Here is a 15,659-nt window from a genome sequence, read left to right as displayed (position 1 = left end):
TGTTATAGTCACAGCCGTGATTTAAACAGTTTTGGAAACGTCTGAGTGTTTTCTATCCACACATACTAATCATATGCATATACTATATTCCTGGCCTGAGTAGCAGGACGCCAAAATGTTGCGCGATTTTTAACAGAATTTCAGAAAAAGTAGGGGGGAAGCTTAAGAAGTTAAGGTCTTGCCCGGGCACCGAATGACCTATCGAGCCAAAACTTGGGATTCGGGGTCGCCTTAGCTAGGCCTACACATACTGCACAGTGCATTTGCAATATGATTCAACAGTGAAAAAACATCACCAAATGGACATGATGAAATCAACACAACGAGCGATGGAGAGGAACCACTATCACTGCCCGGCCATCCCGAGTTCATCGGGCCAGTCAATTTCGCATTTCTGCAGTATTTTTGAACATGAGAAATTTGTGATGGTAAATGCCCATTGAAACATATTGCAAATGCACAGTGCATTTCAGGGGGGTGTTCCCTTACATGACTCTGTAGGCCATCAGGGCATGTCTAATTGGGAGATCTGCTCAGTGTTTTTCTTTAGTCAAATATGGGGATTTGTATTTATTAGGGATCCCCGTTAGCTGCTGCCAAGGTCCGGATGACCATTTGATGAATTGTTCACGAGTCTTATGACTTAGGGGTAGAAGCTGTTTAGAAGCCTTTTGGTCCTAGAATTCTGCATTGGCAGAGAGAACAGTCTATGACTTGGGTGCCTCTGACACCGCCTAGTGTATATACAGTTGATGTCGGAAGTTTACATACAGCTTAGCCAAATGCATTTAAACTCAGTTTTTCACAATTCCTGACATTTAATCCTAGTAAAAATTCCCTGTCTTAGGTCAGTTAGGATCACCACTTAATTTTAAGAATGTGAAATGTCAGAATAATAGTAGAGAGAATTATTTATTTATTTCAGCTTTTATTTTTTTCATCACATTCCCAGTGGGTCAGAATTTTACAAACACGCAATTAGTATTTGGTAGCATTGCCTTTAAATTGTTTAACATGGGTCAAACTTTTTGGGTAGCCTTCCACAAGCTTCCCACAACAAGTTAGGTGAATTATGGCCCATTCCTCCTGACAGAGCTGGTGTAACTGTAGGTTTGTAGGCCTCCTGGCACACACACTTTTCCAGTTCTGCCTACAAATTTCCTATAGGATTTAGGTCAGGGCTTTGTGATGGCCACTCCACTACCTTGACTTTGTTGTCCTTAAGCCATTTTGCCACAACTTTGGATGTATGCTTGGGGTCATTGTCCAATTGGAAGACCCATTTGTGACCAAGCTTTAACTTCCTGACTGATGTTTTGAGATGTTGCTTCAATATATCCACATAATTTTCCTCCCTTATCATGCCATCTATTTTGTGAAGTGCACCAGTCCCTCCTGCTGCAAAGCACCCCCACAATATGATGCTGCCACAACCATGCTTCACGGTTGGGGTGGTGTTCTTCGGCTTGCAAGCCTCTCCCTTTTTCCTCCAAACATAACGATGGTCATTATGGCCAAATAGTTATATTTTTGTTTCATCCGACCAGGGGACATTTCTCCAAATAGTACAATCTTCTGTCCCCATGTGCCGTTGCAAACTATAGTCTGTCTTTTTTATGGCGGTTTTGGAGCAGTGGCTTCTTCCTTGCTGAGTGGCCTTTTCATGTCGATATAGGACTCGTTTTAACGTGGATATAGATACTTTTGTAGCTGTATTCTCCAGCATCTTCACAAGGTCCTTTGCTGTTGTTCGGTGATTGATTTGCACTTTTCGCACCAAAGTACCTTCATCTCTAAGAGACAGAACGTGTCTCCTTCCTGAGCGGTATGACGGCTGCGTAATCCCATGGTGTTTCTACTTGCGTACTATTGTTTGTACAGATGAACGTGGTACCTTCGGGCGTTTTGAAATTGCTCCCAAGGATGAACCAGACTTGTGGAGGGCTGCAATTTTTTTCCCGAGGTCTTGGCTGATTTCTTTTGATTTTCCCATGATGTCAAGCAAAGAGGCAGTGAGTTTGAAGGTAGGCCTTGAAATACATCCAGGAGCATCAGAGCCGGTGTAGTAGGATTCAATCTTAGTCCTGTACTGACGCTTTGCCTGTTTGATGGTTCGTCCGAGGGCATAGCGGGATTTCTTATACGCTTCCGGGTTAGAGTCCCACTCCTTTAGAAGCGGTAGCTCTAGCCTTTAGCTCGGTGCAGATGTTGCCTGTAATCCATGGCTTCTGGTTGGGGTATGTACGTACGGTCACTGTGGAGACAACGTCGTCATTGCACGAATTGACGAAGGCAGTGACTGATGTGGTATACTCCTCAATGCCATTGGATGAATCCCGGAACATATTCCAGTCTGTGCTAGTAAAAACAGTCATGTAGTGTAGCATCTGCGTCATCTGACCACTTCCGTATTGAGACTTCTTTAATATTAGACATTGCGCACCAGCTGTTATTGACAATTAGACACACACCCCCACCCCTCGTCTTACCAGACGTTTTGACATTTGACACATTCAGGGAAAGCATTGTAACAGCTGGTCAAAATAAAACCGTACTCTAAACCCTCTCTATTTTCATAATGATAGTGATACAACACCCACTTCATCTTTAGTGTCCATGCCTCCACAGCCTTTTGCCAATACATTGTTGAACGTAGAAATTAAATATGTCGATTCTGCAGTGTTGAAATAAGACATGGCGCATGTTTAAGGAACATCTTTGTTAGCAGTAAAGAAAGCTTGTTTTTTCATAATTAAACATTTTAAAGGCAACACATTTATTTTTCAGGCATTGCCATCAATTCTTGCGAACCCTTCTTACAGATTAGAGGAGAGCGAGAGAGAGTAGAGAGAACATTGGACTGTGAGGAAGAGTTAGCTTTCACTCTCAAATGTCAGCTTTTGCGTTAAATGGGTTTAATCAAAGCAATGTGTAGAGTACATTTGGTACTTTTTCATTTTGAATACGAACATTTATTCATACTTAAGACAGATCAAATACAATTCTGATTCTAAGATCCCAATGACAAAATACAAATAATGTGTAATGAACCTTAACTAAATAAACTGATTTGTAAATGTAGAAATGCAATCTGTTATGAAAAATAGTTCCCGTTCCAACAATACATTTCAGAGTCTTGTTAATCAGGCTGTGTGATTGACAGGAGAGATGATCAGAGGGGCAGAGTTTTCACCACCATCATTACTACAGGGACAGAAGTATGGATAGAGTTTCTCTGTGAAGGTGCAGCCAGTGAAAGAGTAGATATGAGACCTGGCCTCCACATCATAAAAGGAGACCTGACCCTCTTCATAATCCACAAACACCCCCAATTTATGGGGCTTCTCTCTCAGGGAGAGGGGAACACCAAGGCCAGCTAGAGCCTTGTACTCTCCATTCCTCAGCCGTACAGTCCAGTATCCATTATTAGGTGTCAGTGGGATGTTTTTCTTCTTCCTGCTGATAGACTCTCTGGCCACTCCTAAATCCCACTTAGTCTTCCCTTTGACAGTCACCTCATAATAAAATCTCCACGAGGAGAATATTTCTTTCCCAAGGACATCACAGTAATTATTAAACCTTTTTGGATTGTTAGGAACATTCTGTTTTGTGTCTCCATATTTCACTTGTTTTCCACCCTCAGACAGGATGAGGCAGGGATGTGCTGTATCAGGGTCCAGAGTCACATCCACTGCATACCGCTGAATCCTCTTCAGCTCAGCGTCACACAACTTCTTCACTTCACTCATAATGGTCTCCTCCACTTGAGACGCAGCTCTCCTCACAGTCCCCACACACAGATCACCGTGAACACTGATCTCAGACCAGTCCCTGGTGTCTGGAGGGGTGCAGAGGGATGGAAAGCTCTGGGGGAGGTGCAGGTGGTCCTCAGTGTGTGAGAGCTGCTCCAGCTCAGTGCTTCTCCTCTTTAGCTCAGTGACTTCCTGCTCCAGCTCTTTAATGAGCCCTTCAGCCTGTCTTTCTACTGCTCTCTGCTTCTCCCCAATCACCTCGATGAGCTCAGCCTGACTTCTCTCAATGGAGCACACCAGAGCAGTGAAGACCTGTACACTGTCTGATATCTCTCGCTCTGACTCTCTCTTGCTGAGATCTACTGAGTGTTTGATCTCCTGAACCTTCTTCAGTCTCTCCTGGATCATCTTCTGCACTTCTGCCTCAGTCGTCCTCAGCTAATCCTTCCTCTCTCCACGCTCTTCCTCTAGAGGGACACTGTCATGAGTCATGTGGTCTGCTTTCAAGCAGAAGACACAAAGAGACATCTGGTCACTTCTACAGAACAGCTCTAGAGGTCTGTCATGCTTTTTACACATCGTGTCTTCCAGTTTCTCCACAGGGTCAATTAGCTTGTGCCTCTTTAAGGCTTGGGATATCTGATGAGGCTCCAGGTGAGTCTCACAGTAAGAGGCCAGACACACCAGACAGAACTTCAGGGCCTTGAGCTTTGTCCCAGTGCAGACATCACAGGACACTTCTCCTGGTAGGTCAGGGTGGAGGCCTTGGTTGCTGTTAGATTCCCTAACACTCTTTCTGAACTGCGTAGCCATCTCAGAAATGAACGTATTGATGAACAGATCTGGTCTCGTATCAAATGTATTTTTACACATGGGACACTGGCACAGGTCACTGGTATCCCAGTACTTTGTGATACAGGCCTTGCAGAAGTTGTGTCCACATGAAGTAGAGACGGGCTCAGTGAACACATCCAGACAGATAGAACACAGGAACTGCTCTTCAGACAGGAGACTGCTGGAGGTGGCCATATCTAGACGAGAGACCAAAGGTGAAACCATAAAGCATTTACTGGAATTCTTATGGGATTGATATTAACATACTGGAGATAAAGAAACTGGATCATATTTAAACACAGTCGAGTTTAGGTTGACTTGTCCATGTTTATCTCTCTACTCACCTGTGTTTATGTGAGTGTGGGTGCTGTCTCTGATCTTTCCATTTGTGGGGTCAAATTAGGCCTAAAAGCTTGGTTTTTTTTGGAAATATTTATAAAGTGTTCGAGAGAGTTTGTTCCCGTACACAATATACTGTACGTCTCACCACTTTAGTTTCAGTTCAGTAAAGTGAAGTTGAAGTGCTCCTCCCCACCGGATTCTGCTCTGCGGCGTTTCTCTTCCTGGAACAGTATTAACCCTTTACACGGCTGAACTCTCCCAAGTTCTCTTCGACACTTAGACCAAAAGAGCAATCATCGGGACTGCTTGAAATCGACAGCAATCTACATTTACAGGTCAATTTAGTCCGCGTAATTGTTCAGCCATAAACGATGTAGTGATAACAAACGTTCTTGTTACGTTATTTTACCATCTTAAGTCAACCAAGACAGAGTGACCTCCGAGAGGACAGTTAAAACAGGGCAGGTTTTCATCATTTTCACCAGTCTAGATAGTAAATGATGTGATCACCAAAGCGCTTTTTGTGTTATTTTCACTGGTGTGTATGTTGTTGTTTTTTGTCTCCTAAAGAGCAATTCAAAGTTTGAGACAGTTTGTCCTGCTGTTAAACATATAGCTCCCTCATTAAGATTCCCTGAAAAGTACAATTACATTACTAAGCTCCTTCCTGTGCAACAGTGCTGTGTGATGTATCTTTCTTTTTACTGCGCCATAAGGTTAAACATGATCGTGCACTGTTTTAATTGTTCTTATCCACCGTCATTGCTTTGACCTCTACTAAAGTGTTTTAGTCCACATGGAGATGAGCTCTAGATAGACTGTTATTGACGATGATGCGGTGTTCAGTTCCTGCCTCGGCCTCTTCTCTGTTCCAGACGTGCACCCCAACTCTCTCTACATGACTAACGGACATTCATTCGGCGGAAGGGATCTCCTCTTCCTCTTTTCCATTCAGCACAGAAGATCTGTGATCATAACAGTATATACACAGGGATGCATCATCCACTTAGGATTTGGAGTGTATGTGCCCCATTGTCTTTAGCCTATGGAATGTCGAACATAGAAACATATGGACATCAGAATAATCAAAGTTATGCAACGACATAACTGTTTTTTTTTTCAGGTTCATATCCTTTTGAACGTTTTCCTTTTCAGTAAATACAATCATTTATTTGCAAGGTTAAGACAGAAATCAGCGTGTCAAATGTTTTACTTGATTGTAAGATTTCAGAGGACAGTAGTTTAAATACTAAACATACCGGTACTGAGTCAATGTGCGGGGGTACAGGTTAGTCGAGGTAATTTGTACATGTAGGTAGGGGTAAAGTGACTGCGTAGGTAATAAACAGCGAGTAGCAGCAGTGTAAAAACAAAGAGGGGGGGGGGATCAATGTAAATATCTCTCTTGTTGAGATCTACTGAGTGTTTGATCTCTTGAATCTTCTGCAGTCTCTCCTGGATCATCTGCTGTACTTCTGCCTCAGTCTTCCTAAGCTGAGCCTTCCTCTCTCCACTCTCTTACTCTAGAGGGACACTGTCATGTGGTCTGCAGAACTGACACACACACACACACACACACACACACACACACACACACACACACACACACACACACACACACACACACACACACACACACACACACACACACACACACACACACACACACACACACACACACACACACACACACACACACACACACACACACACACACACATCTTGGCAGTCCTACAGAACAGCTCTAGAGGTCTGTCGTGCTTCTTACACATCCTGTCTTCCAGGTTCTCCACAGGGTTGATCAGTGTCCACAGTGTCTCTCTAAGGCTGAGACTCTCTGAGGCACCAGGTGAGTCTCGCCGTAAGAGGTCTGACACACCAGACAGGACTTCAGGGCCTCTTCCCAGTGCAGATGTCACAGGACACTTCCCAGGTTTGGCAGAGAACTCATTTTTACCTCTGATTTAAATCTTTAAATGTTCTACAACTGCTCAACATTGTGTTGACACGACGCTCAGGTCTTCTGTAGAATTTCTCCTGCTGATACAGGCGTTGCGGAAGTTGTGTCCACAGGAAGTGGTGACCGGCTCAGTAAGCACATGTAGACAGACAGAGAACAGGAACGGCTCTTCAGACAGGCGACTGCTGGAGGTGTCTCCGTATCTAGACAGAGACCAGAGGTGAAACAATAAGGCATTTACTGGAGTCAGTACCCTGTGGTACTGCTTTTCTTAGTTTCCAGTTGAGAGGTTTTATTCTGATGGGGTCACATATGGGATCAATCTTGATAAGTCATTTCTTTACATGGCATATAAATGAGTCATTTTTACCAAAGATAATTTAACCCAAATACTGTAGCTACTCTAAATTTAAGAAGACAAGAGAATACATAAAACGTCCTTGCGATCTCTCTACTCACCTCTTTGTGGCTATATTCTTTGTTCCTTCTGTCGGTATTATTAAAAGTTGATCAAGTTTAGCGTTTTAAGAGATTTCCAAAGAGATAGTATGCTCCCGTGCACAATGTACTGTATGTCTCAGTTTCACAGAGTAAAATGATGTCTTTCTGCCTCACACAATATTGCAATGCACTTTGAAGCAGTAAGCGGGATGGAGTTAACCCTTTATATGGATGAACTCTCTGTCCTTAGACACTTCAGAGACAAAAGTTAACTTTAAATTATAAGAATAGCTTGAAATCTGTTAAAACATGACGTGCTTTTTTTATAAGATAGAGATGATTTTTCTCCAGTGTTCAACTTGAAAGTTTTCCTTCAAAAGGTGCATTACCAGTCCTCCCTGTACGATATTGCTGTACCATTTCTACTGCACCGTGAGGTTTAAAGGGATTTTACTGTTTCTATTGAGCACAAGGTTGAAGTGTTTTCTGAAAGGGGTTCGGCAGAAATCTGCAATATGATATACTTTATGCATTAGATCTGTCTATGAATTGTCATGGGGTTATTAGTTTGTTGTGTATTGTAAAAATGTCGCCTATCTCTTCTTCTATTCCCTCCCCTTCACTGTAAACGAAGTCAGCGTCTGTGTGTGGGTGACTGAATGTAAAGTGGATGGATAGGGACTGGTGGTGCCTGCTGAGTGATGGAGTTGCCATCTCTCGGTTACTCTATGGATATTAGATGACGGTGCCTGCCCAGCTGCTCACACAACAACACACCTGGACAGACAGGCAGAGATAGAGACCCCGCTCTCATCAAATCTTAATGACCTGGGGTGTGAGTGTGATTATGCCTTTTTGAGACAATGTTCTGTGACTCAGCACAATTGACTGTATTACACCCAGAGGAAAAGGGAGAGAGAGAGATTTGTTTTCGTAGCTCAGCGGAGCATCTGCTCAATGTATCTTCTAGACGTTCCTAATTAGCAACTAGGGAGCCTATGTGTACATAGCTCTCAAAGATTTATGAGTATATCTCTCTCCCTCTGCCCTCCCCTCCCTCCGCATCTTGCTATTCCTCTTCCTCTCTGCTCTTCCTTTCGATATCCTTTCTTAGAGGTGTACTTAAGCAATAAGGCCCGAGGAGGTGTGATATATGGCCAATATATACCACGGCTAAGGGCTGTTCTTATGCACGACGCAACGTGGAGTGCCTGGACACAGCCCTTAGCCGTGGTATATTGGCCTCCATATATCACAAACCCCCGAGGTGCCTTATTGCTATTATTAACTAGTTACCAACTTAGTTAGAGCAGTAAAAATACATGTTTTGTCATGTACCACGGTTGTCAGCCAATCAGCATTCAGGGCTCGAACCACCCAGTTTGTGGAGCTGAGATGTGTATTACTTCAGTGGTGAACATAATACTATAACACACAAACACCTTTCAGTGTACCCAAACCAGACCCTGAGTGGCTTAGAGTTCTCTGGGCGGTGAGCTTTCATTTGTCATTGATGAGAGTTGATGGTTCACTCTGGCAGATAATTGAATTCTCGTTTGGCCTCTTGTTTTAGAGAAAGCCTGGGTCCAAGTCAAATGAAGCCAGTAGGCTCATTTCAAAAACAATGAGGCCAAACAGAATTGACTAACACAACTGGCTCGGCCTCGTTATCGACTGATTAGAACAGAGGGTGTGGCTTTACAGTAATGGCTTTTCTCCTGGTGTAGACATGCAGTAAACCACTAACTACCTCAACACGCCCTCGCTTTGCCGATCTCACATTTGACTTGTAATCCTGTCGACGGCCTCAAGTTCAGTTGCTCAAACATTTTTCTCTGCTGCACAACCACACAATGTACAGTAAGTTCAGTTATTGAGTGAGTGAACTTCAGCCTGTGCAATACAGGAGTGTTTGCATATATCGGATTTTTAAATGGTTTATCACAGCCTCTGGGCCTCTACCTTTGGCTGATCTACAGTGCCTTCAGAAAGTATCCACACCCCTTGACCTTTCCCTAATTTTGTTATGTTACAGCCTGAATTTAAAATTGATTCATTGAGATTTTGTGTTACTGGCTTACGCACAATATCCCATAAATTCAAAGTGGAATTATGTTTTTAGAAATTGTTACAAAATTAATACAAAATGAAAAACTGAAATGTCTTGAGTCAATTAAGTATTCAACCCTTTGTTATGGCCTAAACAAGTTCAGGAGTGAAAATGTGTTTACAAAATCACATAATAATAAGTTGCATGGACTGTGTGCAATAATAGTGTTTTAACATGATGTTTGAATGACTACCTCATCTCTGTACACCACACATGCAATTATCTGTAAGGTCCCTCAGTCAAGCAGTGAATTTCAAACACAGATTCAACCACAAAGACCAGGGAGGTTCTTCCAAAGCCTCGGAAAAAATGGCACCTATTGGTAGATGGGTAGAAAAAATAGACATTGAATGTACCTTTGAGAAGGGTGAAGTTATGAATTACACTTTGGATGGTGTATCAATACACCCAGTTACTACAAAGATACAGGTGTCCTTCCTAACTCAGCCGGACAGGAAGGAAACCGCTCAGGGATTTCACCATGAGGCCAATGGGGACTTTAAAACAGTTACATAGTTTATTGGCTGTGATAGGAGAAAACCTGAGATGGATCAACAACATTTTAGTTACTCCACAATACTAACCTAAATGACAGAGTGAAAAGATGGAAGTCTGTACAGAATAAACATATTCCAAAATGTGCATCCCGTTTGCAATAAGGCACTAAAGTAAAACTTTTGCAAAGAAATTTACTTTATGTCCTGAATACAAAGTGTTATGTTTGGGGTAAATCCAACACATCACTGAGTTACCACTCTTCATATATCAAGCAGGGTGGTGGCTGCAGCATGTTATGGATATTTAAAAAAAATTAGTTCCACTTTATTTAACCAGGTAGGCTAGTTGAGAACAAGTTCTCATTTGCAACTGCGGCCTGGCCAAGATAAAGCAAAGCAGTTTGACACATACAACAACACAGAGTTACACATGGAGTAATCAAACATACAATCAATAATACAGTAGAAAAGTCTATATACAGCATGTTGAAATAAGGAAGGTAAGGCAATAAATAGGCCATGGTGGTGAAATAATTATAATATAGCAATTAAACACTGGAATTGTAGAATGTGCAGAAGATGAATGTGCAAGTATAGATACTGGGGTGCAAAGGAGCAAGATAAATAAATACAGTATGGGGATGAGGAAGTTGGATGGGCTATTTACAGATGGGCTATGTACAGGTGCAGTGATCTGTGAGCTGCTCTGACAGCTGTTGCTTAAAGCTAGTGAGGGAGATATGAGTCTCCAGCTTCAGTGATTTTTGCAGTTCGTTCCAGTCATTGGCAGCAGAGAACTGGAAGGAAAGGCGGCCAAAAGAGGAATTGGCTTTGGGGGTGACTAGTGAAATATACCTGCTGGAGCACGTGCTACGGGTGGGTGCTGCTATGGTGACCAGTGAGCTGAGATAAGGCGGGGCTTTACCTAGCAGAGACTTGTAGATGACCTGGAGCCAGTGGGTTTGGCGACGAGTATGAAGCGAGGGCCAGCCAACGAGAGCTTACAGGTCGCAGTGGTGGGTAGTATATGAGGCTTTGGTGACAAAACGGATGGCACTGTGATAGACTGCATCCAATTTGTTGAGTAGATGTTGTAGGCTATTTTGTAAGTGACATCGCCGAAGTCGAGGGTTGGTAGGATGGTCAGTTTTACGAGGGTATGTTTGGCAGCATGACGAAGGATGCTTTGTTGTGAAATAAGAAGCCGATTCTAGATTTAATTTTGAAATGGAGATGTTTCATGTGAGTCTGGAAGGAAAGTTTACAGGAGAGTCTAACCAGAAGGAGAGTCTAACCATCTAAGTTGTCCACATATTCTGCCCGCCCAGTGATGCTGGACGGGCGGGCAGGTACGGGCAGTGATCGGTTGAAGAGCATGCATTTAGTTTTACTTGCATTTAAGAGCAGTTGGAGGCCACGGAAGGAGAGTTATATGGCTTTGAAGTTCGTCTGGAGGTTAGTTAACACAGTGTCCAAAGAAGGGCCAGAGGTATACCGAATGGTGTCGTCTGCGTAGAGGTGGATCAAAGAATCACCTGCAGCAAGAGTGACATCATTGATGTATACAGAGAAGAGAGTCCGCCCAAGAATTGAACCCTGAGACACCCCCATAGAGACTGCCGGAGGTCCGGACAACAGGCCCTCTGATTTGACACACTGAACTCTGTCTGAGAAGTAGTTGGTGAACCAGGCGTGGCAATCCTTTGAGAAACCAAGGCTGTTGAGTCTGCCAATAAGAATGTTGTGATTGACAGAGTCGAAAGCCTTGGCCAGGTCGATGAATACGGCTGCACAGTAATATCTCTTATCGATGGCGGTTATGATATCGTTTAGGACCTTGAGTGTGGCTGAGGTGCACCCATGACCAGCTCTGAAACCAGATTGCATAGCGGAGAAAGTACGGTGGGATTCGAAATGGTCGGTAATCTATTTGTTAACTTGGCTTTCGAAGACAGTAGAAAGGCAGGGTAGAATAGATATAGATATATTTGTAGAGGGGGGTGACTGCGACAGCTTTCCAATCTATGGGAATCTCAGACATTACGAAAGAGAGGTTGAACAGGCTAGTAATAGGAGTTGCAACAATTTTGGCAGATCATTTTAGAAGAGAGCATCCAGAATGTCTAGCCCGGCTGATTTGTAGGGGTCCAGATTTTCCAGCTCTTTCAGAACATCAGCTATCTGGATTTGGGTGAAGGAGGATTGGGGGAGGCTTGGGCGAGTTGCTGTGGAGGGCTGTTTATCGGAGTAGGGGTAGCCAGGTGGAAAGCATGGCCAGCCGTAAAAAAATGCTTATTGAAATTCTCAATTATAGTGGATTTACCGGTGGTGATAGTGTTTCCTATCCTCAGTGCAGTGGGCAGCTGGGAGGAGGTGCTCTTATTCTTCATGGACTTTACAGTGTCCCAGAACATTTTTAAGTTTGTGCTACAGGATGCAAATATCTGTTTGAAAAAGCTTGCCTTTGCTTTCCTAACTGCCTTTGTATTTTTGTTCCTAACTTCCCTGAAAAGTTCCATATCACGGGGGTTATTCGATGCTAATGCAGAACGCCAGAGGATGATTTGTGCTGGTCAAGGGCAGTCAGGTCTGGAGAGAACCACGGGCTATATCTGTTCCTGGTTCTACATTTTTTGAATTGGGCATGCTTATTTAAGATGATAAGGAAGGCACTTTTAAAGAATAACCAGGCATCCGATACCACTGGGATGAGGTCAAAATCCTTCCAGAATACCCGGGCCAGGTCATTTTAGAAAGGCCTGCTCGCTGAAGTGTTTTAGGGAGCGTTTGACAGTGATCAGGGGTGGTCGTTTGACCCCAGACCCATTACGGTTGCAGGCAATGAGGCAGTGATCGCTGAGATCTTAGTTGAAAACAGCAGAAGTGTATTTGGAGGGCAAGTTGGTTAGGATGATATCTATGAGGGTGCCCGTGTTTACGGATTTGGGGTTGTACATGGTGGGTTCATTGATAATTTGTGTAAGATTGAGGGCATCAAGCTTAGATTGTAGGATGGCCGGGGTGTTAAGCATGTCACAGTTTAGGTCACCTAGCAGCACGAGCTCTGAAGATAGATGAGGGGCAATCAATTCACATATGGTGTCCAGGGCACAATTGGGGGCAGAGGGTGGTCTATAGCAGGCGGCAACGGTGAGAGACTTGTTTCTGGAAAGATGGATTTTTAAAAGTAGAAGTTCGAATTGTATGCTTGTCATTGGCAAGGACTAGGGAGTTTAACAAAAAACTAAGAACAGGCTAAATCCTAGAGTCTGCTTTTCAACTGACACCGCAAGACAAATTCACCTTTTAGTACGACAATAACCTAAAATACAAGGCCAAATATACACTGGAGTTGCTTACCAAGACGACATTGAATGTTTCTGAGAGGCCTAGTTACAGTTTTGACTTAAATTGGCTTGAAAATCTATGGCAAGACTTGAAAATTGCTTGAAGAATAAAAAACCTTTTTTTTTGCAAATATTGTACAATCCAGGTGTGCAAAGCTCTTCCAGATTTACCCAGAAAGACTCACAGCTGTAACATGTATTGACTCAGGGGTTTGAATATTTATGTAAATTAGATATTTCTGTATGTTATTTTCAATTAATTTGCCCCAAAAAATTAACATCTATTTAATCCAGTTTTAATTCTGGCTGTAACACAACAAAATGTGTAATAAATCAAGTGGTATCAATCATTTCTGAAGGCACTGTACTGATCCTATTGGCCAGGATTGAGGCTCTGTAGCAGACCAGAATGCCTCTCTTTCATTCCTACACAGCTGATTGGCTCGTCTGTCCCAGGTGGGGGGTGTAGTGGGAGGATTAGGGTTGAAGCGTATATCTCGTTCCCATGCACAACTGTCGACTGGTATGAATAGTGTGTGCTTGGAAAGCTGAGCACCTGTGTTTTTGTGTGTGTAGCGAGTTGGTTGTACAGTGCATATACGAATGCTGAGCTTATAGATTCCCATGAGAACCTCTCCCATCCAACCTGACAGAGCTTGAGAGGATCTGCAGAGAAGAATGGGAGAAACTCCCCAAACACAGGTGTGCCAAGCTCGTAGCGTCATACCCAAGAAGACTCAAGACTGTAATCGCTGCCTGAAGGTGCTTCAACACATTACTGAGTAAAGGGTCTGAATATTTATGTAAATGTCATATTTCAGTTTAACATTTTTAATACATTTGCAAAAAATGTTTTAAAAAACTTTCTTCAATTTTATAATAAGGCTGTAACATATTAAAATGTGGGAAAAAGTCATGATCTGAATGCTGAGCTTATAGATTCCCATGAGAACCCATCTCTTGTCCTTTCTCATTCTCTTATTCTTCCTGTGTCTTTCTGGTCTGGACCACCACTTCACCTCCCCGGTGGTCTGTCTTCTCCTGGTGGATGAGCTGACTGTCCGTCACTCCTGAATAAGTCTTATCCCAGAGAGAGAACACACTGCAGGAAAACCATCTGCTGCTCCATGTCAAGGAATCTGTTCTCTCCTCTAGGTCAAGCACACTGAAAGTGTGTGTGTGTGTGTGTGTGTGTGTGTGTGATTTAAGATTTGATGCATGTCTGTCGGTGTGTGTGTTTGTCTTCATTCGGGTGTGTGTCTTTGTCCATCCGTGAGTGTGTGTGCGTGTGTCATTATTCATCTCTGTGTGTGTCCATGCGCGCATGTGTGTCAGTACATCTTGGTCCCTGGTATCTGCAGAGTTACTAATGAAGGGGCTGCTCTCAGCGCTGGGCCTCAGTATTAATAACCAGCAGCCTGAAATAGAACTGAATACTATTAACATGCTAATACAATCAGCATGGAGCCCTGTCCGTTTCCTTAGCAGCCTATTCACTTCCACTCTGGTACCACACTGCCTCTCTGTAGAACATCATTATCCCTTCTATACAGTTTGTGTGTGTGTGTGTGTGTGTGTGTGTGTGTGTGTGTGTGTGTGTGTGTGTGTGTGTGTGTGTGTGTGTGTGTGTGTGTGTGTGTGTGTGTGTGTGTGTGTGTGTGTGTGTGTGTGTGTGTGTGTGTGTGTTAGGGCCGGGACGATATTCACTAGTATCGTGGCAAGGAAACAAAACACAAAGCAGATTTAACTTCTTCAGGAAAACGACTCTAATATTAGAGTCGCAGGTATTTATTTTCCAACCTATAGCACAATATGTTACATACAGCAGGTTTTTAAATGGCTACAGAGTTTGGTCTGCATTGTGTTTGCCATGGGAAAAATATTGCGATACTGGTTTAGTCACAGCCCTAGTGTGTGTGTGTGTGTGTGTGTGTCAGTGGAGGCTGCTGAGGGGAGGACGGCTCATAATAATGTCTGGAACAAAGCGAATGGAATGGCATTAAACCATGTATTTGATACCTTTCTACTGATTCTGCTCCAGTTGTTACCATGAGCCCACCCTCCCAAATTAAGGTACCACCAGCCTTGTGTGTGTGTGTGTGTGTGTGTGTGTGTGTGTGTAATATTCATTGTTAAAGATGTTAGTGTAGATGTGAAATGATTCAGATGATTATATAAGTGGGTTATGTAGGTAAAGGAGAAACTGAGTGAACCGTGCTGTGTGATGGGGAGTGTGTTCAGATGATTGCCTACCTGCTATACCATAGCAGTGTGCACCTATTAGAGACATTATAGAGGGACGTTGTAGTTAGACGGCCACATAACAGCACCTACTGTGACTGCCTACATGGCTTCTGTAAATAGAACTCATGCCTG

General features: G+C 43.2%; 1 protein-coding gene and 1 pseudogene across 2 annotated transcripts in view; one reads left to right on the top strand and one right to left on the bottom strand.

Moving 5' to 3' along the window:
• Positions 1-15,659, top strand: part of LOC112215025 (protein O-mannosyl-transferase TMTC1-like) — a 110,508-nt gene that overhangs the window by 26,360 nt on the left and 68,489 nt on the right. The window lies entirely within an intron of this gene.
• On the bottom strand, positions 2,159-5,102 carry LOC112214288 (annotated as a pseudogene).

The sequence above is a fragment of the Oncorhynchus tshawytscha genome, linkage group LG15, assembly GCF_018296145.1.
Source record: "Oncorhynchus tshawytscha isolate Ot180627B linkage group LG15, Otsh_v2.0, whole genome shotgun sequence".
NCBI lineage: Eukaryota > Metazoa > Chordata > Actinopteri > Salmoniformes > Salmonidae > Oncorhynchus > Oncorhynchus tshawytscha.
This window is presented reverse-complemented; position numbering and strand designations above follow the sequence as displayed.